This window comes from Sus scrofa, chromosome 5, assembly GCF_000003025.6.
Source record: "Sus scrofa isolate TJ Tabasco breed Duroc chromosome 5, Sscrofa11.1, whole genome shotgun sequence".
Taxonomy (NCBI): domain Eukaryota; kingdom Metazoa; phylum Chordata; class Mammalia; order Artiodactyla; family Suidae; genus Sus; species Sus scrofa.
In genome coordinates this window covers 50885699-50907835 of record NC_010447.5, presented here as the reverse complement: position 1 = coordinate 50907835, position 22137 = coordinate 50885699, and the positions used below count along the sequence as shown (strand labels likewise).

Genomic DNA, 22137 nt, shown 5'->3' with positions numbered 1-22137 from the left:
GAGTTCCAGCTTTGAAATAACCTAAAAAGAAAAATAAACAAGAAAGAAAACGTAACCAGTTGCCTATATTTGCCAGTGAGTTTCCTTCCTTGGTTAGAGGATCAGAGTTCTTTTCTTTTGTATTAATGTTACCTACTTTTTTTTTTTTTCAATAAAAAATGAAAGCTAGCTTGGGGGGAGCGAATATAGCATTAGTCTTTGTATAGGTTGAGTAGAGTTTAGTTTCTGTTCTTTTTCCTTGTCATCTCAGCATATCTTTTTGGAAACAGCCAAACACTGGAGGTAAAGTGTTGCACAGTGGAAAGATGATGTTCAGGGGGAAGGTCACTGCATTGCCATAGTAAGTAGAACTAAAATAATTTTTCAGTCCTAATTCAAAGGGACTGATGCCCCTGGAGACAATATACTGAATAAAGAGGAATATCCTGTGTCCATTGGGCATAGAGTCCACCTTGGCATTGATAATTGGAGACAGAATCATCAAATCATAACCCCCCTCTTAGAGTGGAACCAAGTAAAGGCCAGGCTTTAAATGGAGTCCTTGTCAAAATCTGCTATATTGGGTCTTCCAGGTCCACAAATCTTTGGTTATCATTTACCAGTTCCCAGTGAATAATTGGAATTGATATGTTTGGAAGTTGGAGTCACTTTCACGTTGGGTCCTTGGCCAGTATGAGATAAGAGCAGTCATGGTGGGAAAGGCCACATGATGACCTTGACACTGCTCCCGCCCTAGCTAACAAAATAATCAAATTCAGTATTGCACAGTTAGGAGGGTTGTGGAGATGAGAGCTACTTTTTAAGATCTAAAGGACAAAGAAGACATACAGATGGCCAAAAAACACATGAAAAGATGCTCAGCCTCACTAATTATTAGAGAAATGCAAATCAAAATCACTATGAGATAACCACCTTAGACCAGTCAGAATGGCCATCACCAAAAAGTCTACAAACAGTAATTGCTGGAGAGGGTATGGAGAAAAGGGTTACACTTTTGGTGGGAATGTAAATTGGTTCAACCACTACAGAAAATAGTATGGCTGTTCCTCAAAAAACTAAAAATAGAACTACCATGTGATCCAGCAATCCCATTCCTGGGCATCTATCCAGAGAAAACCATAATTTGAAAAGATACATACAGCCCCAATGTTCACTGCAGCACTACTTGCAATAGCCAAGGCATGGAAACAACCTAAATGTCCATCCACAGAAGAATGGATAAAGAGAATGTGGTACATATATGCAGTGGAATATTACTCAGTCATAAAAAGAATGAAATAATGGCTTTTGCAGCAACCTGGATGGACCTAAAAACTATCCTACTAAGTGAAGTTAGACAGTGAAAGACAAACACCCTATGATATCACTTATATATGAAATCTTAAAAGATACAAATGAATTTTTTGCAGAGCAGACAGACTCACAGGCTTTGAAAAACTTATGGTGGAGTGGGGACCTGCTATAAAGCACAGAGAACTTTACCCAGTATTTTGTGATAATCTATGTGGGAAGAGAATCTGAAAGAGAATGACTGAATCACTTTGTTATACAGTGGAAATTATCACAATCTTGTAAATGAACTGTACTTCAATAAAACTTTTTAAAAATTTTAAAAGATCTAAAGGATGCAGAAGTGGTGGACCCATGAGTCTCCAATTTGACCCTGCAGAGAATAGATGGGTTTTAAGAATGACTGTTAACTACTATAGCTTCACTAAGTAGTGATCCTGATCATGGCTGCCATGCCAGTGTGGTATCCTCATTGAGGCAGTTATTTATTATAGCTTACAATGACATGGTTATAGCTTAATGTACATGGTCTGCAGTCATTGGCTGGACAGATACATTCTTTCCTATCTCAGTCATGAAGCACAAAACTAGAATCAGAGACAGTATTCATTTACATGAAAGGAAAAACAATTTGTAATTTTATTCCAGGAAGTGCTTAACTTTCTCACTCTCTGCCTTAATGTGGTCCAAATAGATCTAGACCATCTGGACATTCCCCAGAACATCATATTGATCCATTACATCAAGGACATTCTGCTGATGAGACAAGATAAACTGGCAGTGGCTAGCATGCTCGAGGCCTTGGTAAAACACATACATGATAATACTTAAAGCAAAATTCTTGCACCTACCTCTTAAGTTTCTAGGAGTCCAGTGGTCAGAAATATATGACATTCCCCTCCAAAGTAAATGAGAAAATGTTATATTGTGCATTTTGACTACAAAGAAGAAATCACAATGCTTAATCGGTCTGCTTGGATTCCAGAGGCACCACATTCCACTCTAAGAATAACTTCCACCCATATAGTGAGTAGTAGGAAAGACTGCCAGTTTCAGGTGGGGCTTGGAGCTGCTGACCTCTGTGACAAATGGAGCCTTTGGTGTAATAATTAGCTCAGCCACTTGGGCTGTATGTTTTCGTAGACCTTACAGTGTTGAAGATGTCAGTAGTAGAAAAAGATTCAATGTGGAGTTTCTCCCAGTTGAAGAATCACAAACAGGCCCCTGGAGGTTTGGGAGTAAAGTCTGGCCATCTGCAGTAGAGAATTAATTGCCTTTTTTTTTTTTTTTTTTGGTCTTTTTGCCATTTCTTGGGCTGCTCCCGCAGCATATGGATGTTCCCAGGCTAGGGGTCTAATTGGAGCTGTAGCTGCCAGCCTATGCCAGAGCCACAGCAACTCGGGATCCGAGCCACGTCTGCGACCTACACCACAGCTCACGGCAATGCTGGATCCTTAACCCACTGAGCAAGGGCAGGGATCGAACCTGCAATCTCATGGTTCCTAGTCGGATTCGTTAACCACTGCACCACGACGGGAACTCCTTAATTGCCTTTTGAAGAGTAGCTATTGACATGCTACTAGTCCTCAGTAGAGCTGGAACAGTTGAAGGTGGGATCCCAAATAACCTACATCTTAAAGTGGCCATCATGATCTGGGTCCTGTGGGTCATATAGGTTATAAAGTCAGGTGGGTTCAGCAGTAGTCCATTGTAGGTTGGAAATAATACATCTGGACCAAACATGAGTGGAACCAAAAGATACAAGCATAAGACCCTCCCCCATGTTATCCATTATATTTGCACCATCTCTCACTCTCCAATTCACACCTGTGATCATGGGGGAGGGTCTTATGACCAGCTGAAGAAAGGAAAAAATGTCTCAGCTTGGTTTATAGACTGGTTGGCTTGGTTTACAGATGTAAGCTGGCTGTGGGCAGCAGCTGAATTACTGCTCCATTCAGGGTTGTCTTATAAACTGTGGTGAAGGAAAATATTCCCAGTGAACAGAGTTTTGGGTGGTTACATAGGCTATCCTCTTTGTGTAGAAGGAAGATAGCACTTTATGAGGACTAATGACAGTGACAATCTGGCCAGAGATGGAAGTAAAAAGATTGGAAAATTGGCGACAAGATCTAAGATGGAGACAAATGGATGGCTAGATGGGAGTGGCCATCAAGTGTAGAGATATTTCCTACATTAACGATGCCCCGAACAGAACCCACCATGAGAGAGACTCTCAACAATTAAGCAATCAAAATGGCTTGGCCATTTGATGTTAGCTAGCTCTATCACTGACCACCCTAAGGCTAGCATGATGGGCACATAGATGACCTGACCATATTAGCAGTGATGAAGGCCATGACATGTGAGCTGCATAACATGAATTCCTACCTACCAGGTCAGATCTGCTTTCTCTGAATGTCCAACCATCCAATGATAGAGAACAACACTGAGCCTCTGGTGTGGCATAGCTCCTCTTTCACAGGTGCTGCTTTCCGATGATCCTTTGTACTTCCAACTCTGTCCCAGGGTCTCCTTCCCAGAAAACACCACCTGTGATGAAACATATTTTCCAAAAAGACATTATCCAAAAATATACCATGCTCTTCAAAGCATTATTTCACCCCCATACACTCCTTTCTCCCTAACAGTTGGTCTTGCCTCTAATTTCACAAAGGATCAAAAGTCCCATCGCATTACATCTTCAAAACAACAAATATTATGCATCTTCATCATCTACTTTTCTGCAACTTTGGAAGTAGGGAGGCTCTGATGCTCTTTTTCTTGTTAAATATCAGTGCCTCCCTCTGTGTCTTCTTTATGTTCAGAATTTCTTCTTTAGTAGCATTCCTCATGAGACGTGAATATGTAAGTCTCACTTTTTTTAAAAAAACAAAACCATACTTCCCTTTACCTGCTCCCTTCTCGTTCCACTTTGCAGCCAAAGTTCTTTAAAATTAGTGTACTCTTGCTATCACTACCTCTTCACCTACGTATATATCTATATCTGTCTATCTGTCTGTCTGTCTGTCTGTCTGTCTGTATCATCTATCTGTATATCTGAGACGTCCCATGACCTGTTATCTGCAAGCTGGAGACCCAGGAAAGCTGATGGTATAGTTCAAAGCTCTGAGATCTGGAGAGCCAATGATGTAGATTCCAGCCTGGGTTGAAGGCCCGAGTACCAGGAGCACTGAGGGTGGGAAAAGATGAGTGGCCCAGCTCAAACAGTCAAGCTGAGAGCATAACCTTTTTCAACAGGATAGGTGATCCCCTTCGGGGAGGATCATCTTTCCTCAGTTTAATTCAAATGCTAATCTCTGCTGTAAACACCCTCATAGACACACAGCTGGAAATATTTAACCAGCTAACTGGGTATCCCTCGGCACAGTCAAGTTGACACATAAAATTAACCATCATAACCTTCAGTTTCCTTTTTGTACATAGTATGGCTTTAGTGTCCTAATGTCTTTGTTTTTTTCTTTTTTTTTTCTTTTTTTATGGGTTTATTTGGCTGTTCCTGGGGCATGCAGAATTTCCCAGGCCAGGGATTGAACCTGCATCACAGCAGTAACAGTGCCAAATCCTTAACATGCTGTGCCACAGGAGAACTCCTTAATTTTTTTTTTTGGCAGAACAAAGGAGTTTTCAAGATAATATTTGATATCAGCTCTAATGTGATGATTTTCTTTATAAATCAAACTGAAATATTTGATAAAACCTAAACAAATTTCTAAGCACTGAGCTTTGTCCGCTGAACTCTGGTGAAGGGAGAAATGCTGAAGTCTAGTAAAGCAGATCCAGACAGACTGGGCGGGCATATAGCCTAGATATTCTTTGTGCATTCCTTCCACAGATATCCTTCCTCTTTCCCATGAATAAAGGAGGTTTCTAGTATTCTCAAGTCCCTATAGTAAGAATGGAGGCATTGTGGAGGGGCGGGCTGGGGCAGCCAAGGAAAGAAGGGTTATGTGAATAGTCTGACCCAGAATATTGACATGTATCCCCTCTTCTTCTGAGCTCTCTCCTCTCCAGATGATTTCCATCCACTGACATTGACCACAAGTACATATTGATCTGAGTACTTGACACTAAGGCACCTATGACCAATTGGCTTAACCTTCTGTAAAACTCCATAGGTCTTTCTGTTTTTAAGATTCAGATGCGCTTTTACATTCAGACCAGCTTCCCAGGTTTTCCTTTTGATGGCCTTAGGGACCTGGTCTCCTTTCCTTTCTTCCCCCTTTTCTCTTAAAAAAAAAATTCTTTATTTTTCCCCTTATTATTATAAAGGCAGTACCTGTTCACTGGAGAAAAATCAGAAAGCACAGAGAAGACAACGATTAAATTATTTATAAATCATTTTCATTTCAGTCATACATATTTTCCAAGCTTTCATTATGCATGAGTATCTTATGTTTATGAAAGTGTACAAATGTACATAAGTCTATTGTATTAGTCCATGAGAGAAAAACACATGTGCATGAGCACACACACACACACACACACACACACTGTAAAACTGACCACAGATGTTTTATTTTGTTTTGTTTTATTTTATTTTATGGCCACATCCATGGGACATGGAAGTTCTCAGGCCAAGGATTGAATTCCAGCCACATCTGCAGCAACGCTGGGTCCTTTGACCCACCGTGCTCAGGCTGAAGGTGAAACTGACTACAGTTGTTTTATAAACAGCATCTGTTTTTTGCTTTTCAAGAGAATAATTTTAAATTTCATATAATTTTTAAGGACGCCCTAGAATTCGGTTATATCACTGTTTGCTTTGTAAAGCTCCTATTCTGGACATTTCAGTTTTCCAGATTTTTTTTAACTATAAATTAATGCTACTGTGACAAACATTCTTATATCCAGATCTTTGTGTGTATTGTCAGTTTCAATTCCTGTAAGTAGAATTCTGGATTTAATGATATGTATATGTTTGATATATTTTATTGTATTTACTTCCAGAAGAACTGAACAATTTTAATTTCCTACCTGAAGCTTGAGAATCCTTGCTAATATTGGCTAATTATCATTAAAAACTACAATGGCATTTCTTTTCTTCATTAAAGCACTGCTTACCCACTCTATGTATTGGAGATCAGATTTCCACAATTAGCTACAGAGAGAAGAGAGCCAATCTTTATTGCATACCCATGCCTTGCTGGGTACTGTGCTAAGTTCTGGGAAAGCTTAAATAAATTCAGCCCAGTTCCAGTTACCTCCCCATTTGAATCTAAGGTTGCCGGAGGCAGAGGTGTAGAGAGACCAGTATACACGTCATCAAAACAGTGTAATTGTGTGCAGGTGCTATACGAACACTCCGTTGGGAGGTGAGGTCAGCTGTGCTTGAGTTGTAGGTCTGAGTCTTAACTCTGTGTCTGAGTCAAGATAAACCAATATTAGGAGCTAACCAGGCATAAAGACAGGTTTTCAGACAGGGATAACAATCTGTGCCAAGGCAAGGGAGTGGGACTCATACAATGGCCTTTTTGGGAACAGCAAGGAGACCAGCATGGCTGGAACAGAGGTGTGTAAGTTGAGGGCACTGCGGTGGGTGAGAATGAAAGCAGGAACTGTGTTAGGAAGAGCTTGGCGCTATGCATCTAGAATTCTTTTCTCATGGATGATGGGAAATACTGGAAGGTATTATGTAGAGAATCAGGAGCTTAATCCGCATTTTGGAGAAGTAATTGGATGCAGTGTGAAGGGTCATTTGAAGGGGCTACTGGCCGGAAGCAAGGAGGCTAGGTTAGAGTCTAGCATTGTCCATGCCAGGGACGCCAGCAAGAGCTCACACAGAAGGAGTGTAGATGGAGAGGAGGGGGAATTTAAAAGACAATACCAGGCGATGGCAAAAACATTGGGGCTATTTGGGAGTTTGAGTCTTCCCTGAGTCATCTGCTTGAACAGTGGGGCCATTTTCGCTGTAGAACTCCCTTTGGGAGTTCCTGCTGTGGAGTCGGCAGGGTCTCTGCAGGTCTGGGATACAGGTTCGATCTCTGGCTTGGCACAGTGTGTTAGGGATCTGGTGTTACTGCAGCTGTGGTGTAGGTAACAACCTCAGCTGGGATCTGGTCCTCAGTCTAGGAACTCCACATGCCTTGGGACAGCCAAAAAAGTAAAAAACATTGCACCTCATCAAAAATAAAATAAATGTCCCTTTGGTTCCACATTCTCAATCCTTTGTTTTGTGGGGCCACTCCCATACTGTATGAATACGCTATGCTGCTTTGTCACATACTGGAAGAAAAAGCAACTTCTGTGGAGTTTGAAAAAGTTAGAGAAAGGTGAGTAGAAGGAGAAGATGGAGGAGGTAGAAATTGATTAATCAGACTGGAGACAGAGTGGTGAAAGGATGATACGCATGCACAGGTGGCGACATGATTATTACCTTGAATGTCAGGGTGATGATGCATCTCTCCAACCTCATCACACTGTATATGTTAACTATGTCAAGCTTTCTGTATAATCAGTTATATCTTGAAAAAGTTGTTTGTTTGTTTTTTTAAAACAAGTCATTAAATATTTGGACAAGGTGAACCAATATTAGTTCATAAAGTCCTGAAATACCAGATTAGGAGTTAACCCTGAATATATAAAATGGGAAATTTAGGACAATAAAATTTAGAACATGTGGGGACCTTGTGCTGAATGGAGGTACCATCTGAAAATATTAGGAGAGTCAACAAAATTTAAGTCACAAGTGAGAAACCTTCAGATAGAAGCTTAGGTATGGCCGTTACCTCCGTTCCACCTGGCATGACATCTCCACATATGCCTACAGGTGTGAAAAAAAATTGTGGCTTGAATACTTAGGGGCAATATCCTAAAAGACCACAAGGTGGTAATGTCATTTCATAAGTCTGTCTTTTGCTTGGTTGCTTCCTCTGTTTGTATTTATGCCTTTATTTCTCTGTGTTCCAGTTCTTTTCATCTTTCTGCCTTTTTCTGACTTACGTATCCTCCCTTTAAAACTTTTCTCCCTCTTTCATTTCTTATCTCCTTAACTGGTCATCATTACAAATAATGCAATTTTCCCACTATTCACTGAGTAGAATCTTGTTTTGTCCTTAAAATCTGTGGTAGAAAAATTGAAACTTATATGATAGTACGTAGAATAGTACAATGAATCCCTATTGTCCAGCAGCCAAGCTATCAATTCATGGCTAATCTTATTTCACCTGTATCCCCACCCACTTTCCTGCTTCCCAAAATATTTTGAAGCAAGCTCCAGTTCTGTACCAAGTTCATCTGTAAGTATGTCTGTATCCAGCTCTCATACTTGAGCATTCAAACAAAACCATGATGCCAATATTACTCCAAAAAACGTTAATAATTCCTTATTATTAAAAAAAATTTCAGGAGTTCCCCCTCTAGCTTAGTGGGTTAAAGAACCTGGCATTGCCACAGCTAGGTTGCAGGTGTGGCTCAGATTTAATTCCTGGTCCAGGAATTTCCATAGGCCTTGGGGCATTAAAAAAAAATTAGATATTCCAGTTGTGGTGCTATGGGATTAGCAGTGTCTTGGGAGCACTGGGACACAGGTTCAATCCCCAGCCCACACACTGGGTTTAGGATCCCCAGTTGCCACTGGAATTTAGCTGCAGTGTAGGTTGCAACTGTGACTTGGATCTAATCCCTGGCCCGGGAAATCCATATGCTGCAGAGTGGCCAAAAAAGAAAAAAAAAATTGCAGTTGATGTTCATACATTTCCAATGTCCCCCCCCCCGCCAGCCAATTTTTTTCCTTCTTCTTCTGCTTTTTAGGGCCACAGCTGAGGCATATGGAAGTTCCCAGGCTAGGGGTAGAGTCTGAGCTGCAGCTCCCGGCCTACACCACAGCCATAGCAACACTGGATCTGAGCCATGTCTGTGACCTATGTCACAGCTCATGGCAACATAGGATCCTTAACCCACTAAGCAAGGTCAGGAATTGAACCCACGTCCTCATGGGTACTAGTCTGGTTTGTTTCCCCTGAGCCACATCATGAAGTCCTTTGTTTGTTTGTTTGTTTTTTTGGTTTTTTGCTTTTTTGCTACCCAGCCAATCTTAAATGTTATTGTATAAATTGTCTGTTGGAATCAGTATCCAAATAAGTCCCCACGTTGTCATGGGTTGCTCTTTCTCTTACTGTTTTTCACTATACAGATTCCTGCTTTCTTTTTCTCTCTCTTTTTCAACTTGGGATTTATTTGTTGAGAGCATAAGGTTGTTTTTCCTATAATTTCCTACAGTCTAGACTTTTGTGATTGCTATCAATTTTTAAAATGGGTAGTGGGGCATTTTGTAATTTTCTACAAAAATTTAAGATAAAGTTAACCACTTGCTTCCTTTGTTCCTATACTGAGTTTCTGAACCCTGTTGGAGGAAATTACACACCTGTACACTCTGTGGCACAAGTAGCCAACCTCAGGTGAACTATCAATACAGATCAGATCATCCTTTTTCCTGTATCTAATGTTTTATTTTCCTCTGTTTCACCTTGACCATGCTCCTTAAACTCTGAGATGAATTCTTTCCATCTCCTGCCCTGTTCTCTGTTAGTTTTCTTTTCTCGATTATCTTTTTTTTTTTTCAGTGTGACATTTGTGTGTTTTTTTTTTTTAAGATTTTATTGAAGTATAGTTGATTTACAATGTTGTGTTAATTTCTGCTATGGACACATGGACACATATCCATTTTTTTCAGATTCTTCTCCCATGTAGGTTGTCACAGAATACTGAGTAGAGTTCTCTGTACTATACAGCAGGTCTCCATTGACCATCCATTTCATATACAATAGTGTGCATATGCCTTTTCTCCGTTGTCTTAGATTGATGACTCTCTTGGTCCTTACATTCTAGTCTCACAATCCTGAAATAATCCCTTGCCTAATTCCTAGCAAGGACTACCTCATGGTTCTGAGCAACTTCTGTTCTGCACAAAGATCCTCTATCTTACTTGATTTTACTCAGATATTGTTAGTGGAACAAGTGATCATCCCCAGGCTCCTTTTAATGACGCTCCTCTCTGGTGTTTTCAAAACACTTTACTCTCCCAGTTTTCCTCTTAGCTTTCTCACTGTTTCTTCTTTATTTCTCTTGTTGGCTCTCCAATCATTACTGAACTTGGGTCTGGCTGTTCTCTGCTCAAAAGCCAATACTGGAGAGGCAAGTGTTGGTAGAAAAGGAAAGGATGCTTTACTCAAGAGGCCAGCAAATGGAGAAGGTAGACTCATGTCCCAAAGAACCAACTCCCAACTGCTAATCTGGGAGCAGGAGAGTTTGGAAGGGAATTTCAGGGGTGTGTAGGCAGAGAGAGGGGGCTAGGTACACAACAGCACAGTCAGATCTGATAGTTATCTTAAAACTGGTTATTTGGTGGTCTGATCATTGTCATCTTGATTGTTTTAAGCAAAGTAATCTTCAGTTCCAGGGTTGGTCTGTTCCTAGTTCCTAGTTGTGTAAGATGCAGCAGCTCATGTCACAGCTACAGTCTAGTCATCATGTAGCTAACCTCTTCTACCTGGTGGGGGGTTTCAGTATTTGCAAAACAGCTCAAAGGAAATGGCTTAGGATATTATCTATAGCTTGTGAGGTAGAACTAAAATCTTTGGCTTTGCTTAATGTTTGAACTATTGGTATTTTGTCCCATTTGACTATTTCCCTTTGCTTTTTGCATTTTCTCCCTTCTTGGACTAAATTTATTTTTTGGCTAAAGTTTTTCTGCAGACAAGAGGCAAGCAGAGGACATGGGCTGGCAGGGGTCGGGGGTTGGGGAGAGTCTGTCCTTGGAAGACCTCATAAGGGTCCTTCTGGGTTATACTATCTCTTAAATTTTGTGGTTGCTCAACATTTCCGTACTTTTCTTCATGTGGAAGTTCCCAGGCCAGGGGTTGAACCTGTGCCACTGTTGCAACCTGCACCACAGCTGCAGCAATGCCAAATTCTTAACCCACTGTGCCACTGGAACTTCCTTGGGGTTGTTTCTAACTCTATACTGATGATTCCAAAATCTCTAAAACCCTGGCATTCCACTTCCAAATGTTAAACAGCCTTCAACATATATCAGTCTGAAATTCTGTAGACACTTCAAAGCTGTCTTGTGGATTCTTTTTTTTTTTTTTTGGTCTTTTTAGGGATGAATCTGAGGCATATGGAGTTTCCCAGGCTAGGGGTTGAATCAGAAGCTGTAACTGCCGGCCTACACCACAGTCACAGCAATGCCAGATCTGAGCTGCATCTGCGAGTTACACCACAGCTCATGGAAATGCCAGATCCTTAACCCACTGATTGAGGCCAGGGATAGAACCTGTACCCTCATGGATCCTTGTCAGGTTGGTTTCTGCTGAGCCACGATGGAAACTCCTGTCTTGTGGATTCTTGATCTCTATCACCATCCATTCAGTTTCCTTAGCTAGAAGCTTTAACTCTCTCATCTCTTAAATACAACTAATCCCTAAATTCCTTTGAATTAACTTCACTTATTCTTTTTTTTTTTTTTTTTGCTTTTCAGGGCCTCAGTGGAGGCATATGGAAATTCCCAGGCTAGGGGTTGAATTGAAGCTACAGCTGCTGGCCTACACCACAGCCACAGCAACGTGGGATTGGAGCCACATCTGTGATCTATACCACGGCTCATGGCAACACTGGATCCTTAACCCACTAAGCAAGGCCAGGGATCAAACCTGCATTCTCATGAATCCTAGTTGAGTTTGCTAACCATTGAGCCATGAAGGGAACTCCCAACTTCACTTATTCTGAATATACTTACGGAGGTTCTGTGGGGCAGTGTCCTGGGCACTGGAGTTTCAGCAGAAATCCATGCTCTCATGGAACTTACAGTCTAGCAGGAGACAGAAAATAAAAAATTAAGCAACTATATGGTATGAAAGATGGCAGTAAAGAAGAGATTTTTCAACGTGTCTTGTTCTGGCCTTTCCTTCCCACTGGTCTGGCTCAGTCTTTATTTATGTGATGGCTTCTGCTATTGTGACAGGTGCCTTTGCTCTGGTCTTTCTCTCTACTCCATTATCCATACTTTAACTTGGCTAATATACCTTTTTAAAAAAACCGCTCAAGAGTAACATTAATAATGTTACTCATCCTTTTGCCTAAAAGCAATTGGCTTCGTTACCTGAAAATAACATCCAGACATTTTAGCACTGCAATTAAGGTCTAAACTAAGCTTTCAGTTTCTTGTCATTCTTCTCCTCTTCCTCTCCCCACTGTCCCATGTCCTATGCTGTCACGTCAAGCTTCTTGCCTTTCCTGATACATCCCCTTTTCTAACACTGTTCTTTATTGTCTGTTTTTCCTTGGATATTCTTTAGCAGGTTTATAGCTTGAATTTCACTCTTCTGGGGAAGATTTCTTCAATCCTCTAGGCAGAGTTAGCTGTTGCATTCTCCATGCTGGATCACCACTCTGTTCTTAACTCTATAATAAATTATAACATGGTTTTCTTCAAATTTAAGCTCCAGGTGGAGGTGAGGCAGAAATATTGCCTTTAGCATCCACATGACTCATCCATCTATGCAGCTCTAGGACCTACTGAAGAGCTTAACACAATGGTAAATGGGAAGGAAGTCAGTGAGTACCACTCAAGCTCTGCGGCCAGACTGACCAGGTCTGACTCCTGGTCGGGCCACTCACTAGCTGAGTGACTTTGAAAAAGTTGCATTCCCTGTGGCTCAGTCTCCTTATGTATTAATATCCTTATTAAATGGATATTGGTAATTGAACATATCTCATAGAATTGTTATAAAGATTGGTGGAAATAATGCATAAAAATTGCTTCACATAATTCATAGTAACCGCATATGCTCAGTAATGCTAGCTATACCAGATGCTTATAAAATGAATGACATTAGCATAAGCTGTGTGATCCCCAGTTAAATGATTATATTGTAAACTAGTAGCCCCGGAGGGAAAAAGAAAAGATTGCTCGCCACTGGTTTAAAGGATTCAAAGGGAACAGTCCCATAAAGTGTCATTAAGGGAATCTGGGAATACTTTGATAGGACACGTGTCGTTTTATACCTCCACCTGGGTCTAACCTGTACCCTTTAGTGGGAACCAAAGTCTCGGTGGTACTTTATTTAGAGTGTTATTAGACCTGTTATGAACGGAGCCAAAGAGTTTGTTTTGAGGAATGAAGGAGGTAGAGGATCTGAGGGAACCATTAATGAGCCTAGCTGCCATTTCACTTGCAAGAAGGAGTAGGTTCACAGCGCACGCCTCTCAGGGAGGAGAGGGAAAATGTCAAGGATTGTACTGGGAAGGTGTCAGAACATTTTGTGTGAATGTGGATATTTGGATGAAATGTCTCTAAGGCCCCGTGATAGAACCATAGGCTGTAAATAGATGAAGAAGAGAGAAGACAGAAGAGAGCTTCTCTGTGGTGGGTATATAGGCTGTATACAACTCAGCACAGGGGTCAGTGGGATAAAAATGTTAGCTAATGCCTTTTTTTTTTTTTTTCAAAACAGCATCACAAAAAGCTATGACTAATGCACTCTGGATTTGACCTTCATTCTGCAGATGCTACGGTTGCTTCTAGAATGATTAAAGGAAGCTGAGGTAAAAAATTCTGTTTTACAGCATTGAGGAGGTCTGATGTCCTTGTAAAAACTTCTGGTACTAATGCAAAACAGAATTCCTGTGGGCATTCTAAATAATTGGAAGCGTTCCATTAGTGTGGAGAGTATCCAGGGTGTGTGTTTTTGTAGGTGGATGAGAAGATGACTTATTCCGTCACATGGGGGAAATGTCTGTCAGCATCTCCCCCGGACCTTAGAGCGCTCCTATGAATCACTTGCATTGATATCACCCATTGGTATTAGGTCTGGAAGGATCTGCAAAAAGCTAATCTTTCAGAGTTTCCTGGGATTTAGAGGGCAACATTCTGAAAACATAGTTTTAATTTTGATAAATGAATTTAGCGAGTAGTTAATCCCTGAAAAGGACCAAGATTTACAAGTCAATCAAGAGATGACGTTGGTGATTTATTATACATGGGATACTCCAATCACAAGCCCTTTGACACACTGAATGAGAAGGAATCAAATGGAGATAAATTTATGACCAGGATGTGCCCCTTCTCTCTGAAGAGCCATATTCTCTCCCCCCTTCATCAGGAGATGTTTTTCAGCAAACCCAACTGTGCTTTGGTCACTCCTCTCTTTTGACTTTTCTCAACACTTGGTATATTACTTAAAATAACAGAGGATCCATGGGAAAAGTTTTACTCAATCTCACCATCAGGAAGATTTGTTCTTCTCCTGAACAATCTGTCCCGTGGACACGATGGCTAAATTTTCTGTATCCCTTTAACTTCAAGGACATTTAGCAATGAAATTTTACTGTACCTGGCAAGGGTAGATGAAGATGTGCTATGGATTGCAGTGCACTTCTCCCCTAAATGTTGTTCTCATTTGCACTTTGAATTTCCTCTGTTTCAGCTCTTTTATGAAAATCCATGTGTATATATTTGTGGTAGGCTAGAGGAGGAAGGACATATGACTTTTTTCCTGTATGTAGGCCTTGTTCCTGGCCATGGAATAGATGCAGAATAATTGATTTTCAAATTAAAGCATTTCTGACAGCATGCTGTGTATTTTGAGGACAGTTTCTAGAGTTATTTTGCCACAGATTTCCCTTTCATTCCACAAATACTTGCTCAAATCAGTTGTCCTCTTTATTATTCTTACCACCCCCTAGTGTCATTCTTCTAACATGCAGATCTGACTATTCTAACATGTTTATATTCTTAAAAACCTTCACTCATTTGTGGGTTCTAGCTGTTGCTAGAATAAAGGGAACATTCCATAATTGGCTTACAAAGTCCTATGTGACTTAGCTTTTTTTCCTTTAGTTTTCTCTCACTCACTGCCACTCTATGATTCAGACATCTTAAATAACTTGCGGTTTCCAACTGTAATTAAGATCCCTGGTCAGTTGAATTTGTATTACTCAAAAGAGAGATTATCCTAGAAGGGCCTGACCTAATCAGGTGAACAAACCCTTAAAAGAAGTTAGATTTGAAACATGAGAGAGGTCCTCCTGCTGGCCTTGAAGAAGTAAGCTGCAGATTGTGGGAGTGCCATGTAGCTAGGACCAGAGGACAGACTCTAGGATCTAAGAATGACCCCCCAGCTAACCCTGAGCAAGAATACTGGGACCTTAGTCCTATAACCACAAGGAACTGAATTCTGCCAACAATCTGAAAGACATTGGAAAAGTCACAGATGAGGTCACAGCCCTGATCACACTTTGTTCTCTCCCTGGCAACTCTGAGCAGAGGGCCCAGTTAAACTGCGACCTGGCTCCTGACCTGAAACTGTGAAATACTAAATTTGTTTTGGGAGTTCCTGTTGTGGCTCAATGGGTTAAGAACTGGATATAGCGTCTGTGAGGGATGTGGGTTTAATCCCTGGCCTTGCTCAGTAAGTTAAGGATCTGGTGTTGCTGCAAGCTGCAGTGTGGGTATTAGATGTGGCTTGGATCTAGTATTGCTGTGGCTGTGTTGTAGGCCTCAGCTACAGCTCCGATTTGACCTCTGGCCTGGGAACTTCCATATGCTGCAGGTATGGCTGTCAAAAAAAAATTGTTTTGCTTAAAGCTTGTGTGTGTGTGTTGATAATTTTTTATGCAGTATTAGAAAACTAAAACTATTACAGAAGGAAAGAGAAAGGATAGAAGGAAGGAGGGAGGGAAATATATTTTGTCACAATTTCACCTTGCTCTTTTTCCTGAGACAGAAAGACATACTTAGCTGCCATTCATAGATTTTGAGAAGGGTAATAATAAGGAACTTCATGAAGTCCTGTGTGCTTTTTAAGCTTCAAGATTATGCTTCATAAAAGCTTTAGGACATTTACTAAAGCACAGTACAAGGCAATGTCACCTTTGTTGCAGCTTTTTCCCTATAAGGTTGAGGGATACAGAAATGTTAAGATTTCTAAGGCAGTTTGCTTATCTTATCTTGATTCACTTTTTAGCAAACTGCATCTGACTTAAAATTTTTAACTCGTATATTATATCAAATATAAGACAGTGTGTATCCAATTCTATAAATATTAATAAAAATAAACATTCACATATATCACCCAGTGTATATATATCACAGCTGCTACACCTGTAGCTTCTTCTGATGGGCTGCTTTCAAAATGTATGTTCACCCCTCCTCTCCATACATTTTTTTTAAAGCGTAAATTTTCCCACAGGGGGATTTTTATTGATGATATTAGTTTATTTCCCTCCCTGAAGACCAAAGCAACCAAATGAAGTGAACATAATCTCAAATTTTTATTGCCTTCATAATAACGGATAAAGCTTAGATCTGGACCTCTCTCTTACATCTTTTATCTCTTCCCAGTTCAAAAGGCTTACATTTCTGAAAATCCAGCATTCTCTTAGATCTGCAATTGGGCTCAACACATTCAAACCTTGGCACAATCTTCTTTGTAGTTTTAGCCTTTTCCCAGAAAATCAGCTTAACCTCATTTCCATAGCCACTCTGAGTCCTGTTGCAGGGCTGCTTTCCCTGGGCATACAGAGGATCCTTGCCCTTCTTGTACTGTGTCGTTCTGTGGTGTTGGTGCTGCCACATTTCTTCCAGAAAGTCCAGTGTATTTTAAGAATACTCACCATGTTCGCAAGAGTGCTATTGGCATGCAAAGAAAAATACTCCATCAATTTTGTAAATCTTAATAATGTTTTGCTTATCTTTTTAGTATCCCTAAAAATATAGTTTTATCTTATTTTGGCCTACGCCAGAGCCACAGCAACACGGGATCCGAGCCGCGTCTGCGACCTACACCGCACCTCACAGCAACGCCAGATCCTTAACTCACTGAGCGAGGCCAGGGATTGAACCCTCATCCCCATGGTTCCTCGTCAGATTCGCCAACCACTGAGCCACGATGGGAACTCCCCTATCTTGTTTGTTTTAAATTCTTTTTGCAAATAGTTTTATTACATATCTTTTTGAGCCTTGATTACTTAAAGATATTTAAAAGATATTCTCTTGATTTTTTTCCTAAAAGTTTTAAAATTTTGTTGTTAACATTTTAATTAGTTACTATATGCATACCAATTTTCCTGGTACCATTTATTGAATGATTTATCCTTTCTCCAGTGGTCGGTCATGTCAGTTCTGAAATAAATCAGGTTCCCATAAATGCTTGATTTCTATTATATTCTGTTGATTCATTTTCTTGTTCCCACACCAATATTACACTCTCTTAATTATTATAACTTTTATTCAAAATTTTCCTATGTAGTAAGGCACCTAGTTCTTCCTTTTCAGGCATGTCTGGGCTATATGTAGCTGTTCTCCAAATGATCTTCCCCCAACGGTTTATTATGAAAAGTTCCAAAAATGAAAAGAAGTTGAGAGAATTTTATAGCAAGTACTCATGAACCCACTACTTAGCGTCTATAATTAATGTTTGCTATGTTGCCTTATCACATATTTGTCCATCTCCCTATTCATTAATCTACATTAATAAATAAATATGCATAAATGAAATGAGCTTTTAGGAGTTCCAGCTCTGGCACAGTGGGTTGAAGAGTCCAACTGCAGCAGCTTGGGTTGCTGCAGAGCTGCAGGTTCAATCCCTGGTGCAGTGGGTTGGTTACAAGATCCAACATTGCCGCAGCTATGGCTCAGATTCAATCCCTAGCCCAAGAACTTCCCTATGCTGAGGTTGCAGCCATAATTTTTTTAAAATGAGCTTTTAATGTTCCATAAAACCTTATTGAACTGTGAATAGAATTAAATAAATATATGTTCGTGTAAGTCATGAACATGGTATATCTCTCATTTAAGTCACCTTACATACCTTCCAGTAAAGTATTATAATTTTGTTCTTAGAGATCTTGCAAAGATTTTTTTATTCACCCCCAAATTTTTTATTGTTGATTTTTCCTTTTCTTTTTGTTTTTTCTTTTTTTTGCTTTTTAGGGCCACACCTGCAGCATATGGAAGTTCCCAGGCTAGGGGTTGAGGAGCTGGAACCACTGGCCTACGCCACAGCCACAGCAATGAAGGATCTGAGCCATGTCTGTGACCTACACCACAGCTCACGGCAATGCTGAATACTTAACCCACCAAGCAAGGCCAGGGATCAAACCTGCATCTTCGTGGCTACTAGTTGGGTTCATTTCCACTGAGCCTTAATGGGAACTCCTTGATTTTTAAGTGGTAATTTAAAAAGTTATATACTCTAAATGTCAGTTCCCAGTGTGTAAGATAAAATTAACTTTTCAATATGGATTTAAAAATTAATAATCTTGGAGTTCCCATGGTGGCTCAGTGGTTAACAAATCTGACTAGGAACCATGAGGTTGCGGGTTTGATCCCTGACCTTGCTCAGTGGGTTAAGGATCTGGTGTTGCCGTGAGCTGTGGTGTAGGTTGCAGACGAAGCTCAGATCCTGAGTTGCTGTGGCTGTGGTGTAGACCGGCAGCTACAGCTCCAATTCGACCCCTAGCCTGGGAACCTCCATATGCCATGGGAGCGGCCCAAGAAATGGCAAAAAGACCAAAAAAAAAAAAAAAATTAATAGTCTTATCTACACCTCCGTTGTTAGAATATTTTAATAGTTCTATTATTTTATCTATATAATTTTTTGAGTTTCCTATGTCTCCTATTATCCAATGATGGCTGTTGATTTTTCCTGTTTATTTTGCATGCTTTTGACTTCTTTTTTCTTTCTTATTTTACTGGTTCTGACATCCTACATACTGTGAAGAGAAATGATGATATCGGGATTTTTGTCTTGCTTCTAATTTTAAAGTTAATCCTTTAAAATTTTCATTATGTGTTGATGTTTGCTGGAGGTTTTATTTGTGGATGTGGTGCATTTTTTGTTTGTTAGCAAATTCGAAATTTATTTTTGAAGCAAATCATTACTTTCCATGCAGTTCTGAACGTTTTGGGCTTTGAAGCAAGGATTCGAGCCTATGAAAGTTACTTTTTAAGGAGGATAAAATTTCTCAATGGAAGAGCTCTTTTCATACTTTTATTTACTTTTTTCTTTCTACTTAAGGTCACACCTGCAGCATATGGAGGTTTCCTGGGCTAGAAGTCAAATTGGAGCTGCAGCTGTCAGCCTACACCACAGTCACAGCAACACCAAATCCGAGTTGCACCTGTGACCTACACTGCAGCTTGTGGCACCAGATCCTTAACCCACTAAGTGAGGCCAGGGATCGAACCTGCATCTTCACAGATATTATGTTGGCTTCTTAACCAGCTGAGCCACAATGGGAACTCCCCTACTTCTATTTTTTTTTTTTTTTTTGTCTTTTTGCCATTTCTTGGGCCGCTCCCGCGGCATTTGGGAGGTTCTCAGGCCAGGAGTCGAATCGGAGCTGTAACTACCAGCCTATACCAGGGCCACGAGCTGCATCTGTGACCTACACCACAGCTCACGGCAACGCCGGATCGTTAACCCACTGAGCAAGGCCAGGGATGGAACCCACAACCTCATGGTTACTAGTTGGATTTGTTAACCACTGTGCCACGGTGGGAACTCCCCCCATATTTCTATTTTTAACCACCCTGCAATCCCCACTGCTGTCTTTACCTTCAGCTTAATATTGCATAAGCACTCAATAAACATTCATTGATTAATGCCAAGAATTTATATGCTTCTAGTCCTGAGATCTGATGGTTCGTTTTTCATGAAAAACTTTTGCCAATCTGCTACATTCTTGTTCATTCTAAAGCTGATATGTTGCTTGAGTCAAAATGTTGCTGTCCGTTTGTGTACCTTTATATCTCACATAGAGCAAAAACAAAAATCGAGGGGGTGAAATTTTTAGTTCATTTAATAATTCATAAATTTTGCCAGTTTCTTATAGAACTCTTTTCCAGATGGCCAACAAACACATGAAAAAATGCTCAACATCGCTGATTATAAGAGAAATGCAAATCAAAACTACCATGAGATACCACCTCACACCAGTCAGAATGGCCATCATTAATAAGTCCACAAATAACAAGTGCTGGAGGGGCTGTGGCGAAAAGGGAACCCTCCTGCACTGCTGGTGGGAATGTAAACTGGTACAGCCACTATGGAGAACAGTTTGGAGATACCTTAGAAATCTATACATAGAACTTCCATATGACCCTGCAATCCCACTCTTGGGCATCTATCCAGACAAAGCTCTACTTTTCCTAATAAAATTCTTAATTTCCATCAGTGACCACAGGTTAGAGTCAAGGTATCTAAATTGAGGCAAATTGGTAGTGTGGAGAAAACTGGAAATATGATGATTTTGAACTTTATTTCAGAATTGGTAATAAGGCTGGAATTCTTTTTCTTTGTCTAGGCCTTCATATTAGTCAGCTGTTGCCAAAATAATGCCACATCCCAACCCACTCAGAACTCAGTGGCTTACCACAGCATTAATTTTCCTAGTTCATGGGTCTGCAAGTTTGTTGAGCCATATCTGCTTCAAGACACTCATGGGTTGATCTTGGCTCTAGGCTTTAGATTGAGGTTAGATCTGGTTCATATGTTTCTTCATTCTCCTCAGACTAGCAACAATCTCAAGAATGTAAGATAAAGAGTCAAATTAAACATTTGTGGCGTTCCCATTGTGGCTCGGTGGTTAACAAATCTCACTAGGAACCATGAAGATGCAGGTTCGATCCCTGGCCTCTCTCAGTGGGTTAAGGATCCAGTGTTGCCATGAGCTGTGGTGTAGGTCGCAGATGCAGCTCGGGTCTGGCGTTGCTGTGACTGTGGTATAGGCTGGCAGCTGTAGCTCTGATTTGACCCCTAGTCTGGGAATATCCATATACCACAGGTGTGGCCCCGAAAAAAACAAACAAACAAACAAAAAAACATTTGTGTTATATGGTCTAAGAACACATTAGTCGAAGTAAGTCACATGGCCAAGCCTAATGTCAGTGGAGTGGGGAAATAAATTCTCCCCACTATAGTGTGCTGTGAGGTTACATAGCAAATAAAGGGAGTGAAAGAACACCCAAAAACAATAATCTATCACAGCCTTTCATATATGTGATGATTAAATGTAATAACATATATAATGTGCTTAAAACATAGTAAATACTCAATAGGGTTGTCTATTATTATTGTTATTAACAATACGTTATTAATATAATTGTTTTATGTCAACCAAAGCATTCAAACTAGTTGGTCTTCAGAATACTTGATGTATCTAAATTTTTGCTTTCCATTTACCACTTCAGATTCCTTCTTTCCCCCCCTCTTTGTCCCTCTATTCCTTTCCTATTATAATAAAAATAATAATAACTTCAGTTTATGTTTTCAGATCTTGGATTTAGTCAATAAATCTCTTTGGTATCCTTATGATTATAGTCTTGTAATGTTTAATACTCTCAGAATCTTTATTTGCTATGAAAATCAGTGCTGTGTTTAGTTGAAGAAACATTGGTTGTCTATTTACTCTTCTGTGTCTGCACTGGTTGAATGTTATCTTTCGCGGATAACTGCTTTTGATTCAAAGAGGCAACATGATTTCAAACCTAATTACTACAGAAGTAATTGCTCCTTGGCAAATGGGACCTGCCAGTCTGCCCAGACTTCAAATGTCAAAGAGCCAACTGAACGCAGGGCATGTTCAAATCCTCTAATGGAAATCCATTGCCCTTCTCAGTTTGGCAGTCTAAAAGACTAGGATTTTAGCCACCCAAATGTGAAAGGAGACTCTTTAAAGCCCTGTTTCATCTGAGACCTCAAGACAATAGGAGGGCGCACAATCACGTAAATACATTTTGAGAAGATGATAGTTAAGAACTGGTTTTGTAGACCATCTATCTCCAGTCTGTGAGGAAGTTGGAGAGACTGACAGGAGTTGGTT

General features: G+C 40.3%; 1 pseudogene; it reads right to left on the bottom strand.

The window, feature by feature from the left end:
• Positions 8626-16929, bottom strand: LOC110260585 (annotated as a pseudogene).